At 38.8% G+C, this 17823-nt stretch overlaps 1 protein-coding gene and 2 long non-coding RNA genes across 6 annotated transcripts in view; 1 reads left to right on the forward strand and 2 right to left on the reverse strand.

Moving 5' to 3' along the window:
• Nucleotides 1-16952, reverse strand: part of LOC100333266 (uncharacterized) — a 29891-nt gene extending 12939 nt beyond the window's left edge. For all 4 annotated transcript variants that reach the window (XM_073943916.1, XM_021472683.3, XM_073943913.1 and 1 more), the window contains exon 1: nucleotides 16834-16952. The gene's annotated coding sequence lies outside the window, so the exon portion shown is untranslated. The remainder of the gene's footprint in view (nucleotides 1-16833) is intronic.
• Nucleotides 1-17823, reverse strand: part of LOC141381098 (uncharacterized) — a 77587-nt gene that overhangs the window by 20418 nt on the left and 39346 nt on the right. The window lies entirely within an intron of this gene.
• Nucleotides 1-17823, forward strand: part of LOC141381103 (uncharacterized) — a 76574-nt gene that overhangs the window by 4271 nt on the left and 54480 nt on the right. The window lies entirely within an intron of this gene.

Raw genomic sequence — 17823 nt, forward strand, 5'->3', positions numbered from 1 at the left:
CCAGTGCGAGCCAGGGCTTTAATCGGGCCGGGGCGGGCCAATAGCCCGGGAGGTTGAGAAATGAGGCTGAAATCATGTCGCGTTTCCACTGTCGGGCTAGTAGCTCACAGCGCGTCACGCAAACACCGCCCACAGAACGTCCCCGAATCAAACGTCACACAACCCGCCCACTTCAGCGGGAATGAGGCAGATAAAGCACACCATAGAATCATCACGAAACGAAACCATTAAAATGAAGACAACCGAAACAAACAAACGACACGTTACTGTACAGCAGTACATTATATGTCTATACGCACAGACCTGTGTATTTCCATTCATTACATTTGTTTACTCGCCGACCGACTGCATTATGCATGGAGTGCTCTCGCCACTAACGCAGGGACCCATCACAGAGAGCGCACACATCCATAATATAAAGCCACAGAAATTCTCCGTTATAACTCTATATGGCATGTATTTTTTAACATCCTTGTGTTGATAGAAGTCGTGTTAAGTTTTCAGCACAAGAGCGAGTAGCCTAATAAAATATAGCCATATTTGTTGGGCTCGGCAGCTGTTCACTAAATCTCCTCATTTAACGTTTCATTTATAAATTTAACCACGTCATATAAAAACATAAAACTTGTTTGAGGATTTAGAACACATTTTGTGTTTGGACTTTCCCCCATATGCGTTTAAAGCAGCGAGTGCTGCGCAGGACTGGGTGACAGAAAAAAAGGTATAAGAGATTCTGCTTTCACTCACCCAAATAATGCTCTGTTTGCGCGATTTGATTAATATCATCGTATCCAAAAACTTTATAAATATTTACTTATATAAATATTTACTTTATATAAATATTTTAAACCTTCTCCGGTGTTTATTGTTTTTAAAAAATATCGAAAATCTTTTTTTTTTCAGACAGGTCTTTGCAAAATGAAAGTTAGGCTATATGTGGCTTTAAAACGGTTTGATTTATGTATTGTATATAGGCTACCTACATTGTTATAGTTAGCTTTTGTTTATTTTATATTGGTTAATTTATTTAATGTGATTTTATATATATCCGATATTTGTAATTCTTTAAATTATATTTCAATATACCTTAGGCTATTTTATCAAGATATGACAATATATTGTTTAAAGTCTACGAAAGTGGGCACGTATTTTGTTAAGTTTATGTCTTTCTGTTGTATTTATATTGTGTATTATCTCCAAAATAAATAAAGAAAAAAGCCGCTCGCGGCATAACAGAGCTGTGAAGGAGCGCTCTTGCCCGGTCTCACACACACATACATGCATCTAAACGCGCACAAACAAACAAACATTTTAAACTTGACAAAAACTCTCGAAAACCTTTACTGTCTGCTGTGTCTTTAATATGGTCTAAAGACTATTATGCGTTATTGAAACATAAAGGAGGACGCAGCAAAGAATGTCACTATAAATTAAAACTACTTTATTATTTTATGCAGCAGCCTTACATTTAAAAGCGAAACATAAGGGTGATCATACGCAAAAAGACCCCAGACTATAAGGCTAGATGTTTTCTTTCCCTTATTTCTTTATTTGTTTGGCGCATGTACTCATGTGCGATCAGAAAACTGCCCGCCTCTCCTTTCACTCTGCCCCGAAGCCCCAGCTGGCCCTCCTTGGCCCAAGGTATTCGGCGGGCCGAAAAAGGCCGGCCGCTGGCCCCAAGAAAGCCCCGCTTTGGCCCGATTAGGCCCCGGAAGTGACAGTGGAAACCCCACTGGCCTTGGCTCGCCCTGGCTCGCTCGCTTTAGGCGCGATAGTGGAAACGCGGCTAATGAGGTCGGGCCTGGCAGCAAACTTTAGCTGATAGTCATGACATCATCAACTCATCTACTACAGATTCTACAAATAAAGCATAAACAAATGAACTCTAACTCCCAAATGTAGTTTCCTGGTGGATGTTAAGTCAAGAGCTAAATTCTATATATATTAAGAGGACATATGGATGAACTTTGGGGGACTGTAGTCTCGTACCTACCAGACATCTCTGAGTGCACTGGCAAAGGTGTTTGAAAAACACAAAGAGCAAAATGGCTGTTGACACTTGTAACATCCCTGCTAAAAAATCCAGCTTAAACCAGCCTAGGCTGGTTGGGTGGTTTTAGCTGGTCGACCAGGCTGTTTTTAGAGGGGTTTTGGCCATTTCCAGCCTGGTCTTAGCTGGTCAGGCTGGAAAATGACCAGCTAAATCCAGCAAAAACCAGCTTGACCAGCCTGGTTTAAGTTGGACATAGCTGGTTTTGGCTGGGCTCCCAGCCTGCTAGGCTGGTCAAGCTGGTTTTAGCTGGTCATCTCCCAGCCTGACCAGCTAAAACCAGGCTGGAAATGGCTGGAAACCCCTCTAAAACCAGCCTGGTTGACCAGCTAAAACCAGCCAACCAGCCTAGGCTGGTTTAAGCTGGATTTTTCAGCAGGGATGCTACAACAGTGATGCAGGCACTGCATACTCAGGATTTACTGAGGACTGAAAAAGCTACATTTGTTCAGAGACATTCAAAAGAGACACTACCAAGAGACTGATGAACTGATCAAAGAGAAAATACTCCACCAGACCTTTACATCAGCTGAGTCAAAGAAAGCAGCCAGCCCAAGGAGAGAGGGGGGAACACTGTGCCCTTATATGAAGGAATGTCAGGACACCACAGAAAAGACTGCAGCACCAGTTTATGAGTTGGTTGTCTCAGGTTGCGAGGGGGGATAGTCTGACAGTACAAAGCAGCTCCTATAGTCCAAATGAAGTTCAACCATTACAGTAGGAAAATTAAGAACAAGCTACCCATTCTTGTATCAAATCAGACTCCTGTCAATTTGAGAAAAAATATTAACATGCTAATTTTTAAGTAAGAAAAAGTGTTACAAGGAAATTCTTAGGTGAAACTTTAAATTTGTAATGTTGAAATGATAAATTATGATGAATGTTAAAACATTTGGGTTTAAGTTTTAATAGGTTTAATCATAAAAGTCCTTAAACATAGAAGGATAAATTACAATGCAGGGTGGTGACTAAAGAAAAAGAGAAAAAGCTTTTGATAAGACAAGAAATAATTGGAGAATAAATAAGAATGGAATTAAGTATTTAGGTTTAAATTAAGCAAAGGAAATATCTTAACATAATCTTATTGTGAATGGCCTAAATCAAGATTGGATGTTGAAAACTGGAAAGAGATTCAAATCTAGAAAAATGAGTTATAGTTAAAGGGAAGATTGAAATAACCATTTTAATGAATTCATAGGACATGATAAGGTCAGAAAGTAACAGTTCTAAATTACTATAAGAAAACTCGAAAGAGAAAAGTATTTAAGAAAACGATACTGTTTCACATGAAAACATATGTGAAAAATAATTAGAAGAAAATATGAAGGAATAATAGTTCAAACAGAGCAAAAAGAAATCTACAAAACATACAGTAAGTTTTAGTCAGCTGATAAAAATATGCATTAAAATTGTATGAACAACTGGTTTGAGGGGAATGCCTAAGGAAATAATTATGAGCCAAAAGAAAATAACTCAAAGACAAAAAAGGAATTAATATATAGATCAGAAAATTAATAAGTAAAAGAAAGAAGTGTCAAATTCCAACTAAATGATTGTCATTACAGGACTGAGATGCAGATGAAATCAGCCAGCACAGTGAGGGTTAAGATTAAATCAGATGAAGATCTGCCCAGAAAGAAAAACACTAGGGGCTCTATTTTGACGGTCCATGCGCAGAGCGCAAAACGCAGGGCGCAAACGCTTTCAGGGCGTGTCAGAACGCATTTTTGCTAATTTAAGGACGGGAAAATCCGCTTTGCGCCGTGGCGCATGGTCTAAAAGAGTTGAGTTTATTTTCTTAATGAGTTATAGGTGTGTTTTAAGAATAAACCAATTAGAGTCTCATCTCCCATTCCCTTTAAGAGCCAGCTGCGTTGTGCCAAGAGCGCATTCGCTATTTACAGGACGCAAAGTAAGTCTAAGTGGAAAAAATGAGCATTTCACAAGCAAACAGGTAACAGTTTTTTAACAGAAAACTGTTAAACAGAGCATCTACTGCGTGAGAATGAGAGATAATGGATCTACTTTCACTTTCGCTCTTGGATGGGGAAACCTTTACGCACAGACATCAATTAGTCTATAAATAAATAATTTTGTTTGTTAGGCGCAAATATTCGTTTCAAAACTATTTCTAAATTCAGTTCTAATTTCCAGCAAACGAATAAATGAACAATAATGACTGAGTACTGAGTTATTTCCAAATACACCTGCCATGCCCCATATGGTCTAAAACCTGACAGGTGGACAAATCTAAGCTTGTTTTTAATAAAACAAATATAAATATGGATATAATAAATAATACTGCTAATAATAATAACATTATACAAAAGCAAATTGTTATGAATGAACTGAAAAAGCCTCCAGAGATGAAGAAGACATAAAAGCAGTGATTTTTCATATTTATGTAGGCTAGAAAATAATATGTTTTGTTATATTTTAATCCTTTACATTTATATCCTATATCTATTCTTATTATATCCTATATATATCCTTAATATTTAAATGTTTTCATATGTAAAGATATTTGCCTATTGCTCTCTTGTGTGTATTAAGCAGTGCGTAAGCGAGGCGCAACTCTGCGTCGGAGTTTAGACCGGGTTTGCTTTGGTCTAATGAAAAATCTATTATAGTTTGTCAAAATAGCAATGCACTAGCGGTTCGCCTCAGAACGCCTTCCTTTTTAGAGCAGAACGCCTATGGGCGCACATATGAGCGCTAATGCATTTGCTATTTAAACAGCGTAGCGCAACGCCTCAAAACGACTCTTGCGCCAAGCTGAAACTACCAAAAGACTATTGCGCCGCGCCTTGTGCCACACTGCGCCGGGTGTATGATAGGGCCCTAGATGCTGAAATAGGTATAAAACTCTATTGAAAATTGTAAAAATAGGAGCATTAATAGAAACATTTAGATATGCAATCTGTCCTAGACATTTCTATTTAAATTGAACTTTAAAGTAGTAATAAATGACTAATAATATTTAAATGGAATTTAAAGGCAATAATTACATAAGAAGACAAGACAAAAATTGTGTTTAGGTTATGATTTAAGAGTAATCAATAAGAAGAGATTTTCCAGCTGAAGTTCATACTGTATGTGAAGATATGTTCTTTTGGATGGTAAATATTTCAAGTGGTTTGGTTTCTATTAAGCTTATTTAGGTAACTACCAGAGGAGGGGAGACACTTGTTTGTACTTGTGTAGCTTAATGACTAGCATATACTGTATACACCAGAATGCATACGGGTTAAAATTAGGGAGAAGATCATAATATGGACACAGTCACAATATGTGGATGATTGAATTATCTGCAGCTTCACAAAGATCAAGTTTAATTAAAAGACTTGAGTGGAGACCATTGCTCCAAACAGTGAGATATGATGACTGTTTTTAGTGCTGAATGGATAGAGAATTATTCAGTGAAGAAGTACTGTTGAGAAACTATGATGAGTAGATGATTGGAGATGGTACCAGAAGCAGATTATGAAGCAGAGACAGTTATTACATTTGTGACAAAGAAGTACTTCCTAGGATTTGAAATATCAGCAGAAATAAGTTCATAATGGGTTTGGATTCATAAAGTAATTAAAATTAAAGCTAATAAGCGATCAATAAATAAAAACATCTAAAGGAGTATGAAAAATTGTGAATAAAGAAAAAAAGAGAGCAATTGTATAATGCTCAATTACAAGAAATGGCTGAAAGAGACGAAGATGATCCATCAAGGCCAACGCTCAATAAAAGATGTGAAAATAATAAACTTAATGGGATTAATGTGTTAACAAGTGCATTGGTGAGTGATGGCATGGAAACTGACAGAAACAAGCATCTAACACCGCATCGCATGAACTGCTATTGCAAGAAACCACATGAAACTTTGCATAAAACCTTGCATATAATCTCACCTATAACCTTGCACATAACTTCTTGGAATGGTTTGCAAAGATGTCGAATGCAGTAGGAACTTTTATGAAGAAACAATTAATTGCCATGTGCAAAGCGGTATCTGTGCAGGAAACCAGAAAGGAGCCATGTGAGAGAGCAGTGATACAAGGTCCAATTGGCCTAGGTGGAGAGCTCATGAGGAAGGGACCATATCTGGATGAGGGCTAATCCAACAGCTGCCAAAGCGGATGCCATTAATGGGGTGGAAATGCCTCAAAGGAGCCAAAGAAAACAACTCCAGCTAGGGGGAAGCCGGCTGGAAACAAGGTCGGGCCTGGCAGCAAACTTTAGCTGATAGTCATGACATCATCAACTCATCTACTAAAGATTCTACAAATAAAGCATAAACAAATGAACCCTAACTCCCAAATGTAGTTTCCTGGTGGATGTTAAGTCAAGAGCTAAATTCTATATATATTAAGAGGACGTATGGATGAACTTTGGGGGACTGTAGTCTCGTACCTACCAGACATCTCTGAGTGCACTGGCAAAGGTGTTTGAAAAACACAAAGAGCAAAATGGCTGTTGACACTTGTGACATCCCTGCTAAAAAATCCAGCTTAAACCAGCCTAGGCTGGTTGGGTGATTTTAGCTGGTCGACCAGGCTGGTTTTAGAGGGGTTTTGGCCACTTCCAGGCTGGTTTCCAGCCATTTCCAGCCTGGTCTTAGCTGGTCAGGCTGGAAAATGACCAGCTAAATCCAGCAAAAACCAGCTTGACCAGCCTGGTTTAAGTTGGACATAGCTGGTTTTGGCTGGGCTCCCAGCCTGCTAGGCTGGTCAAGCTGGTTTTAGCTGGTCATCTCCCAGCCTGACCAGCTAAAACCAGGCTGGAAATGGCTGGAAACCCCTCTAAAACCAGCCTGGTTGACCAGCTAAAACCAGCCAACCAGCCTAGGCTGGTTTAAGCTGGATTTTTCAGCAGGGATGCTACAACAGTGATGCAGGCACTGCATACTCAGGATTTACTGAGGACTGAAAAAGCTACATTTGTTCAGAGACATTCAAAAGAGACACTTACAAGAGACTGATGAACTGATCAAAGAGAAAATACGCTCCACCAGACCTTCACATCAGCTGAGTCAAAGAAAGCAGCCAGCCCAAAGAGAGAGGGGGGAACACTGTGCCCTGATATGAAGGAATGTCAGGACACCACAGAAAAGACTGCAGCACCAGTTTATGAGTTGGTTGTCTCAGGTTGCGAGGGGGGATAGTCTGACAGTACAAAGCAGCTCCTATAGTCCAAATGAAGTTCAACCATTACAGTAGGAAAATTAAGAACAAGCTACCCATTCTTTTATTAAATCAGACTCCTGTCAATTTGAGAAAAAATATTAACATGCTAATTTTTAAGTAAGAAAAAGTGTTACAAGGAAATTCTTTACAAGGTCCAATTGGCCTAGGTGGAGAGCTCAGGAGGAAGGGACCATATCTGGATGAGGGCTAATCCAACAGCTGCCAAAGCGGATGCCATTAATGGGGTGGAAATGCCTCAAAGGAGCCAAAGAAAACAACTTCAGCAAGGGGGAAGCCGGCTGGAAACAGAGGAGTCCGAAAATTCCAAAGCTCTAAACAATGAAGTGCAACATGTGGAAAGAGAAGTCAGAACAAAGTAAAGAGTGATTCTGATTATATGCCTGAATACCACATACAGAAGTGCCACAAGTCAAGGGATGTTGAATGCACAACTGCAGATTTCAGAACTCAGACTCTAAACCACACATCTCCATCAACATCTTTTCAAAACCTAATGAAGATGCTGATAGCTTGGAAGAAGAGAAACAAGGATGAGCAAAGATCAAGATCAACATGTCATGCTTTTTACGCTTGCATATTGATTTTGTTTGCATATTGCTTTCATGGTACCTATATATAACCAGAGATGTATAAAGTACTAGAGACCCATACTTAAGTAAAAGTACAAGTGCTCTATCAAAAACTGACTTGAGTAGAAGTAGAAGTGCTCTTTAAGCACCATACTTAAGTGGAAGTAAAAAAGTATTCAACATTTTTTGTACTTAAGTATTGCAAGTAGTTTATTTCAACATTTACTACTCAAGTACTGAAAGTAAAAGTACAAGCATTGTGTAATGTAGTTATTAAAGAAAGCAGTCAAAATACACTAATTGTTTTGTCTATTTTAAATATCTTTTTTGGGGTACTTAAGCAGAACGAAAAGAAACATGGCTTATGATACTGTTTTTCTCAGTAAATAGTTTCTATGGTACAAGAGCTCACATCGTCAGGCCCTTTTACCAGAAAATGCCTTCACTGATGAGATAATTCAGCATGTTCACTCACATACATACTCTCTCTCTCTCTCTCTCTCTCTCACACACACACACACACTGCCCTGCACACACCTACTGTAAATGTACACTCTCTCCCATTCATACACTCTCACACACAAAGTTCTCTCTCTATCTCTCTCACACACACATTTTTGTGAATTGTGGGGACATTACGGTTGCAATTGTTTTTACTCTCTCTCTCTTACACACACACAGACGCACACACAGGTACAATCACACTGTTGTTCTCTCTTACGCACACATTATTCACTTTCACTCACAAACACACAAAGACACACTCACACTTAGGGAGTTTTGAAGTTTGATTGGTTAATACCACAATAAACAGGAGTTCTGTCTTCTGGAAGCACTCGTGAAACTAAACTAAACAAGCAAACTAAATCCTGCTTCACACATTCACTTGTTGTTGTGTTGAAAACGTGTATATTACTGTGTTAAATGAAAATATGAAATATTTTATGGCTTATGGCTATGATTTAGTATTAATTTTTATTTATTTTTATTATGTTTTTAATTAAATTGGTCTTACAGTTCATATTTTCTGTAGTATATTTATTAATTCTGGTACTTTTACCATAAACCAACATCTCAACCATTTGGTAGAGGCTGATTAAGAAATTAATCAGTTAAGAAATTAAGAGTTAAAGGGTTTTTTGTAATACAATTTTGTCCTTTAATGCAGCAGTCAGATATACGAACTGTGTCCTTAATTTGACCTGCTCAAAGGAAACACTCTTTCTGGATGTATCAAACAAAACTCATGCACAGAAGACTGCATGAGCATTTACAGCTAATAAACTCATGTCAATATTATCCCGCCTGCTTTTTGAGCGCTGACAGGCGGGTCTTACACGGCTATGATTGGTTATTGTCCTCAACAGAAAGGGCTTTAGAAATATAAGCGCTGTTCACCCATGGCGGGAAAAATACGCGATTATCACAGGTAATAGACACAGTGGAGAAAGCTTCGCTTATGTCTGGATCCACAGCTTTAACAGCTAAGAAGAGAGGAAAAGTTACCTTACAAACTGGCCAGCGAATCAAATGTCCAAAGTGAGAGAGCGAGAGATAGGCAGAGGTGAAGTTTTACAACATTTCACCCAAATAGTAAACTAGCGGCTGGTATGCTGTGCCGCTTCGCCCTCGCGCCTCCGTCCTTCGCCATAGTATTGCGACATCGCGCATAGGAGATAAATGAAGTCATCACGTAATAACCGGTTATGACCTATTATTACTGAACTGATATCAATCATTTTGACACCCCTAGTAACGAGTAAAAGTATTAAAGTTTTTCTCGATTGCTTGGATGCAGTTGTCAACTGAAACTCCACATTTTCAAAACAGTTAACACACAGGCCTAAACTGCGGCACTCATGGTCAAAATGACACATTTTGCTTGCAAAAGGCACATATCGTGTCAAAACATTTAACATATGCAACAAAAGCTAGTTTTACCTTCAAACTACACAACTTGCAAACAAGTATATGAGCTCTTTCAATTAATCATTACACAATGGACAACAAAATACAAAATACAGAACTCAAAATGCACCACCATTGCTTGCCATTGTAGCTTATAGCCAATGGCATTTGTTGTCTCTATTTGGGCTGTCAAATTCGCCTTTTTGCAAAGAATTGGATCAAGAATAAGATGTTTTTTGATTGAATATATATATTGAATTCATGACATCAAACTGTGGCTGAAAACTGAAATACTGTATATAAAAAAAACAGACAAAAGTAATAAAATACTGTAAATATTAGAGAAAACACATGTAAACTAATATACAGTCAAAACTATTGGGAGTATAGGACATAGCCATATTGACCTCCTCCATCAATGCTGGCACAGAACAACACAGATCTTCCATCGTTTTTATAAGGTTTGCAGAATGATGGCTAATTGAAGATTTGTGTGAAGGAGTGTCAAACCAGTGCTTCAGTGATTTTATACTGATGTTAGAAGTTTTTAATAGTTAGGAATAGATGGATTCTGTTTGGTTACCAAAACTAAAACAACGGAGTTTGGACTGCTTGAATGACATGTGTGTTAACTGTTTTGAAAAATGATGGGGAAAATGTGTCAACCCAATGAGAAAGGGTTTACACATTTGCAAGACCTGTCCTCTGCTCTGCTGGGATAGTGATAATGAAAATGAAGAGGAACCTAGTTTCTTTAACCAGGTCAAAGCAAACTAGAAAAACTGTAAACTCATGGAAAATATGTACTTCAGTAAAAGTGGAAGTAGGAGAAAAAAATAATACTCCAGTAAAGTACAGATACTGCCTTTTAGTACTTAAGTACAGCAGTGAAGTAGTTCTACTTCGTTACTATACATCTCTGTATATAACTTATATCACTATATATCACTTAAGTATAAGTATATTACATATTACTACATGAGTGTGAAAACAAGCAGCTAGCAGCACTGAACCAACTGAATACTTATGCTTAAAACATTGTCGTCTTTAATGTGTAAAGAGAAAAACAGAGGACAGTCTTTTACTTCCTTCAAATCAAAAGAGAGGGGAGATGTTTGGCTGGACTTCTGTCAAAGTACGGTGGCATAATCTAGTCAATTGATAACTGCTATGTGGCTTATATCAGTCACTAGATAGAGGTAATTTAGAGAACTGGATTATTAAATTGCACTTTGGGTTAAAAGACAATAATATTGAAAGAAAATATTATTAAGACTAATATTAAGACTAAAGTCTTAAGAGGAGGGATTGAAGAAGATTTCTATTCTCTCAGTGTGAAGTATTTTCTAAGTGTAAAGCAGTACATTTTCTCTTTTCAAAGAGTATGGTAAACATGCCAGCGTGTGTTAAAAATACAGTGATGTGTCTGTGTAAGATGAGTATGTCTGCACAGGAGCAACACTAGGAGAAGGCTATGCTGAAGAATGATTGTGCAACTGAATATGTAAAGCACTGATTATACTTGTTAAATACTTGTATGAAGCTATATGTGTCAGAAGCTAGAGTGAGTAACATATTATCAAGTTATTATCCTATCATCATAATGTATGTAAACTAGGGATGTAACGGTATCAGAATGTCACGGTACGGTAATACCTCAGTATGAATGTCACGGTACGGTATTTATTGAATCATTTACAGGAAAAAACAAAACTTATGAAAATACTCCAAAAAAGTGCCAAAAGTGTCAATGACATACAAATTAGCCATCTATCTGTAAGCTTTGAAACAGGAACTTCAATTTTAATAACAAAAAAATATTAAACCATGTAAAAAAATTAAGTTTCAATTTAGTATTGTTGAAAACTCGTCACATTCAACATTTAATCACTCACTCACTTAGATAGAGATGGGTTTAAAGGAAAATTATCATATAAATATAATCTGGTAAAAGCTGGTATCTCTGGGCATTTACAATGTCCCCTGCAACAGATAAAAAACCCCTCTCATTTGGGACTGAGGTTTCTGGGACAAGAGATATATGACTTGGCCCAGGTTGACAGCAGTGGGTAACGTTGTGCATTGTCTTTCCCCCACTTGAGAGGACAAACCATGAGTGAGATAGAGGTCTCATGTCTGCATCAATCTGAACAGTGTGCTGACAACACCGCTATTCAGTACGCGCGCGACAACACAGCTGATAAGAACTCGCGCGACAACACCGCTATTCAGTACGCGCGCGACAACACCGCTATTCAGTACGCGCGCGACAACACAGCTGATAAGAACTCACGCGACAACACCGCTATTCAGTACGCGCGCGACAACACAGCTGATAAGAACTCGCGCGACAACACCGCTATTCAGTACGCGCGCGACAACACAGCTGATAAGAACTCGCACGACAACACCGCTATTCAGTACGAGCGCGACAACACAGCTGATAAGAACTCGCGCGACAACACCGCTATTCAGTACGCGCGCGACAACACAGCTGATAAGAACTCGCGCAACAACACCGCTATTCAGTACGCACGCGACAACACAGCTGATAAGAACTCGCGCGACAACACCGCTATTCAGTACGCGCGCGACAACACAGCTGATAAGAACTCGCACGACAACACCGTTATTCAGTACGCGCGCGACAACACAGCTGATAAGAACTCGCACGACAACACCGTTATTCAGAACGCGCGCGGCGACAACACCCGCTTTAGAGTTTTCCAGCTCTTTTTCATCCCGGCTTCTAGCAGCACACTCCATTTCCGCATTACTGGATCTGTAGCGACAACAGACCGCAAGGGATGATGGTCAAGCATGGGCTGATGGGAATTGTAGTTTTTGCTACCTCCCGTTCGCTTCATTCGCCTGAGCAAATTTTCTCAGAAGACCTATAGTTTTACAGAGTCATGCGACTACGGTAATATCGAAAAAAATTAATATTGCGGTAAATACCGTTACATCCCTAATGTAAACACTTAGTTCCTTTGCATAAGTTGCATCTATGCTTTGCTGACATAGACCTGTAACATCTCTGTTGACATGAGCTAGTGGGCTGAGAGCCAAGAATAGCAGGACCACATAGAGTAAAAACGTATCATAAAAAGGTCGAGAGTTAAAACAAGACACCTAGGGGTGTGGAAAATAACCTGTATAAAGATTGTGGAAAACATAGAGACTTTAGAAGGAGCTGGAGAGACTTTGGAAAGAGACAACCAGAGATAGGAATTGTCCAGGAGAGACTTGAGAATGCTCTGGGGTCTGCTCTGCTCTTTCTCTGCTTTATTATGGAGAATAAAGTCTATTTTCTGATATTCAAAACCTCCGATCTGATCATTTCTAATTGATAAGAAGTCAAATTACGACAAAGTAGTAGCTAATGAACAGATAGTGATCGCTCTTAGGAGACAACTACTTATTTGGACCGTGTCTATGATGCGATTCGGTTTAGTCAATTAACTTAGGTTGCATGTTTTTTGACGGTTGGAGGAAACTGGAGAACACAGGGGAAACCCATGATGTCACATCCGTCAGTGACCACCTGAGGGCGCTGTAGTGCACTAGGACTTTGTAGGCACTACAGCGTCCCAGGAAATGAACTACATTCATACATGCCCCGCGCACACACCGGAACACCTACACTGACCTGTCATCACATCTGTTTTGTGTTGCCGTTGATTATCTGGACTATTTATACAACCATTTCACCACAGTTTGTCATCGCGTCGTTTGTCTACATTGTCTTCCTTGTCCGAGTATCCAGTAAGTTTTGTATTCATAGTTCTTTGTTCCTGATCGTGTTTTTGTAATTTTGCCTAGGTCTAGTGTTATTGTTTCTGAGCCTTGTCTCTGTTTTAGTTTCTGGTTTTGTCATTTGTTTGTTACTTTGTATTTTGATCACCTCGTTGTTTCACTGTAAATAAATATCTGCACTTGGATCCGCACCTTTTTGTTTTTGTTCCTGTTTTGATCACGCTAACGTGACACATGAGCATTAGGAGAACGTGTAAACTCCGCACAGAATTGTCAACTGGCTTGGTAAGGACTATAACCAGTGACGTTCTTGCTGTGAGGCAACAGTGCTAACCACTGGGCCACCGTGCCACCCATCATGGAAAGGAGGAAAAGTAAGGGTGGAAGGGGGGATTCTTCAAAACGAAGATGGCTGTCATATGGAACTTGGGATACTTATAGTGGCTTCGGAATCGTCTGGTGAATCATAAATTGAATAATGCGGGGCCGGCTGCAAGCAATCATAAGCACGTGATCCTCTCGAAATTAGTTTATAAACACGCTTCACTTGACACACAATCTTGATATTCAGACCATATATTCATGCCAGCGCTGCATATTCAGCTCCTCTTAGGGTGCTTTCACACCTGCCTCATTTAGTTTGGTAGAATCGCTCTAGAGTTCGTTTTCCCTCTTGATGCGGTTCGTTTGGGCAGGTGTGAATGTAGCAATCTCATTTGAGTGCGGACAAAAAAAGCGTACCACGACCACTTCTTCACCTAGGTCTCGAAACCCCTTTTTTTTGGTGTGCACCCAAGTGCGATAGCTACATTCACACCTGTCAGGTGATCAAAATTTTATGTCTAGCCAGTGTCTAAAGTATTTAGGTTGTGTTAGAAAGTGACCAAAATTTAACAGCAAGCCAACATCTTAAACCAATGTCCTATTGAAATCAAATACTGATATTTATTTGTCAGATATGGTGACCAAAATCCAATGTCTTATAGACGTTATAGTGGTGACGTCCACACAACGTTAAGTTGTAACATCATTAGACTTTGATACTTGGTTGATTTTAGGTTGGACGTTGGACATTGACCTGACGTTGGGTTCTGATGTTAACCCGATTTTCATTTTCAAACAAAATGCAACGTTTCCACAACATTTACGTTTACATTTCGTGACTGCTACATGTTTAAGGCCATTTTGGTCATTGTACAGTAAACATTCGTCATCTTCTCATCACTGACATGCATCTAAACGGTCTCTGGGATTTTGGACATCCTCTTGGACACTTTTAATGCTTCCAAACAGTTTGCTGCAATTATAAATCGCCCATGTCTTGAGGTAGTTGACTTGCTTGGGCAGGAATCACAAGACTACTCAGCCAATCCCCATAGACAGGAAAAAATAATGACTGCACTTTGAAGGAAAGTAATGAAGTGAAAGTTCCGATACTGCATTAAAAATGTCCTCAAGGGAAAGTAAAACTACACATTTTAAAAACTACTTAACTAAATTATAATTCCTAAGAAAAACTACTCAATTACAGTAGTGTGAGTATTTGTAATTTGTTACTTTACACCACTGATAGACTTTAAGTTAAAATTGAAGAGAGTTATCAGCTGCTTTTAATATTTTAAATGGATGGTTCACCACAAGGTAGTGCAATCAGTCCCATTTTGCCTAATATAATGATTAATGATGTTTTTGACAATATTAAAAAGGTAGGAATGGGACTTTCACTTCATGCAGATGATGGAGCATTAATGGAAAAGAGGACGCAATATTCATCCACCAGACAGAAAACATCTCCATACACACCACCCCAACTCACACATTTCAGATTTAACAAAGCCTTTTGCAGGTACACATCTCTTTTTTACGCTTATGTGCCAATCCTTCAGCCTGATCTCACAAGGAAACATACCTATTTTATATTCAATCGTACAAAAATGTACGGTTTTTAAAAGGAGGCATGGCACCAACCCCACCCCTAAACCCAACCGTCATTGAGGATAAGCAAAGCGTACTAAATTGTACGAAGGAGATCGTAAAAATCTATGCGGATTAGCCACAAAATCAATAAGCTATGAGTTGGATCCTCCAACGTGAATCAACTTCCTGATAAAACAATGTATCATATTTTATGATGCAGACTAAACAGGTATCTGTTATGTGAACCCATCTGTGTGTTATTTATTTTTTTCTTCCAATCTTCATTCAGCCTATCTCTGGGTCTAGCAGGAGCACTTTTAGCTCAGCATCAATTATTTTACTGGATTAGACCATTATCATCTCGCTCAAAAATGATCAAAGTATAACTAGTGCTAGTTCTTTTGTAGCGATCTGACTGGGTAGGGGTGCCAACTTATATATTTAAAAGTAAAAAATAAAAAAATAATATTTATAAAGTCAGTGCTACCTGGGATACACTAGCAGTGTAATAACCCTAGTAACCCCTTATAGAGCTAAAGACAAAATAAATCAGACTAAATCAGTTTAAATTGCATTCTACTATTATTCGATTAGTTCTCCTTACAACCTCAAAATAACACTCTATACATGTTTTACAACAGAAAAATTTTCAAACCCATTCCAACAAGCATTTGAATAATTCAACCAATCAAATGATAATAATAATAAACCAAATAAAGAGGCACCTCTGTCGACTTGGAATTAACTTGATCCATGCACAAGATTAAACCACTGATTCACATCAGTTTGTTAGAACCTTACATTCATTACTGTTATACAGAAATTCAATATAAACAATTCAAGCAGTTCAATGATTCAGTCGATTCAACATTTCAATGATTCACTCAGGTCAAACAATTCAATAATTCACTTGGTTTAAACAATTCAATGATTCATTCAGTTATCGTAATCAAGATGCTCAGTTGTTTAAACAGTTCAATGATTCATTCAGTATTAACTGAGATGCTCACAGTTCGTCAAACAATTCAATGATTCCCTCGGTTTCAATAACTCAGATGCTCACAGTTCGTTCAAACCGCTCAATGATTCATTCAGTTCTAACCGAGAAGCTCACAGTTCATCAAACAGTTCAAAATTCAGTCGGTTTCAGTAACTCAGATGCTCACAGTTCGTCAAACGGTTCAATGATTCACTCGGTTTCTTTAACTCAGATGCTCACAGTTCGTTCAAACAAATCAATGATTCATTTGGTTCTCATAACTCGGATGCTCACAGTTCATTCAAACAGTTCGATGTTTCACTCGAGAGCAGGCTTTTACTCATTCCCTCATAAACCATACATTGAGAGAAATAGTTGAGTTGCCGTAGTGCCGTAGACGTACTGCTTCGCCGTCTGTTTTAGTCACAAATTAAAGTTAGATCAGCTCACCAGTCCGAAGATTACAGGAGTTAACCAAACAAACACATTGTCTCTCAGCCAGACGATTCATTTCAGCCCGAGCCATCATTGCCTGAGCTCCTAGCCGAAGCTCCGCATGTTCACTTCCTGGCGAACAAACACTTCCTTCTTTTATCCATCTCCCACGATAGAGAGGCATTTTTTAAAATACATCGCCCCCATGTGGACATTAAGTGACCGCTTTCAGCTCATCACACTTTGTCTATGCAAACCTGCAGTTTCAGTGACTAAATTAATATATAGTCCATGAATCAGTCCTGATCAGCTTCAGCTGTGTGTGTAATCAGGAAGAGACCTGAAACTGGTGTGCAAAAGCCGGGCATGATGGGATATGTAGTGCGGGGGAATGACAATGAGTGTTCTCTTGCAGATCGCTGGTAATCATAACAAGCAGAATGAATCAAAATACCGAATTAACCATATTGTGTGGACAAAGAATCAGTTGAAAGTTCACTTTAGTGATGAAAGCAAATTTATTTAATTTGGGTGCAATGGTAAACATTTAATTGGTCATCAAATTAGACTTTTAGTAAACACTCTCTTCACTGACAAGACTGTATGTTAAGACAAAGATTTATCTTTGGACATCCTGTCAGGCCACTGGCTTGATCTTTCTCTTTATTTCTCCCTCTCCCTGCTTTTCATTCTTGCAGCATGCACTCAGCTGATCATTATTATGAATCAGTGCGCACACGGCTTGCTGCACCTGTTACTGGTCTCCATTAATTTCCTTGCTATTTAAGCTCTCCTTTTCCCACTTTCTGGTCGCTAGTGTGTCCTGTCATTATTCAGGCTATCTCGCTGCGTTATCTTGATTCCTGTCATCGTCATGCATTACTTCATGTTCTGATTCTGTTTTTCTCTTCTGCCCAGTTTTTGCTCGGTTGCTTGTGTTTTTTCTGTTTCATTTTGGATTCTCCCCGGCCAGCCACCTACCTTCGACTTCGCCTGTCCGACGCT

The sequence above is a fragment of the Danio rerio genome, chromosome 3 (genome assembly GCF_049306965.1).
Source record: "Danio rerio strain Tuebingen ecotype United States chromosome 3, GRCz12tu, whole genome shotgun sequence".
NCBI lineage: Eukaryota > Metazoa > Chordata > Actinopteri > Cypriniformes > Danionidae > Danio > Danio rerio.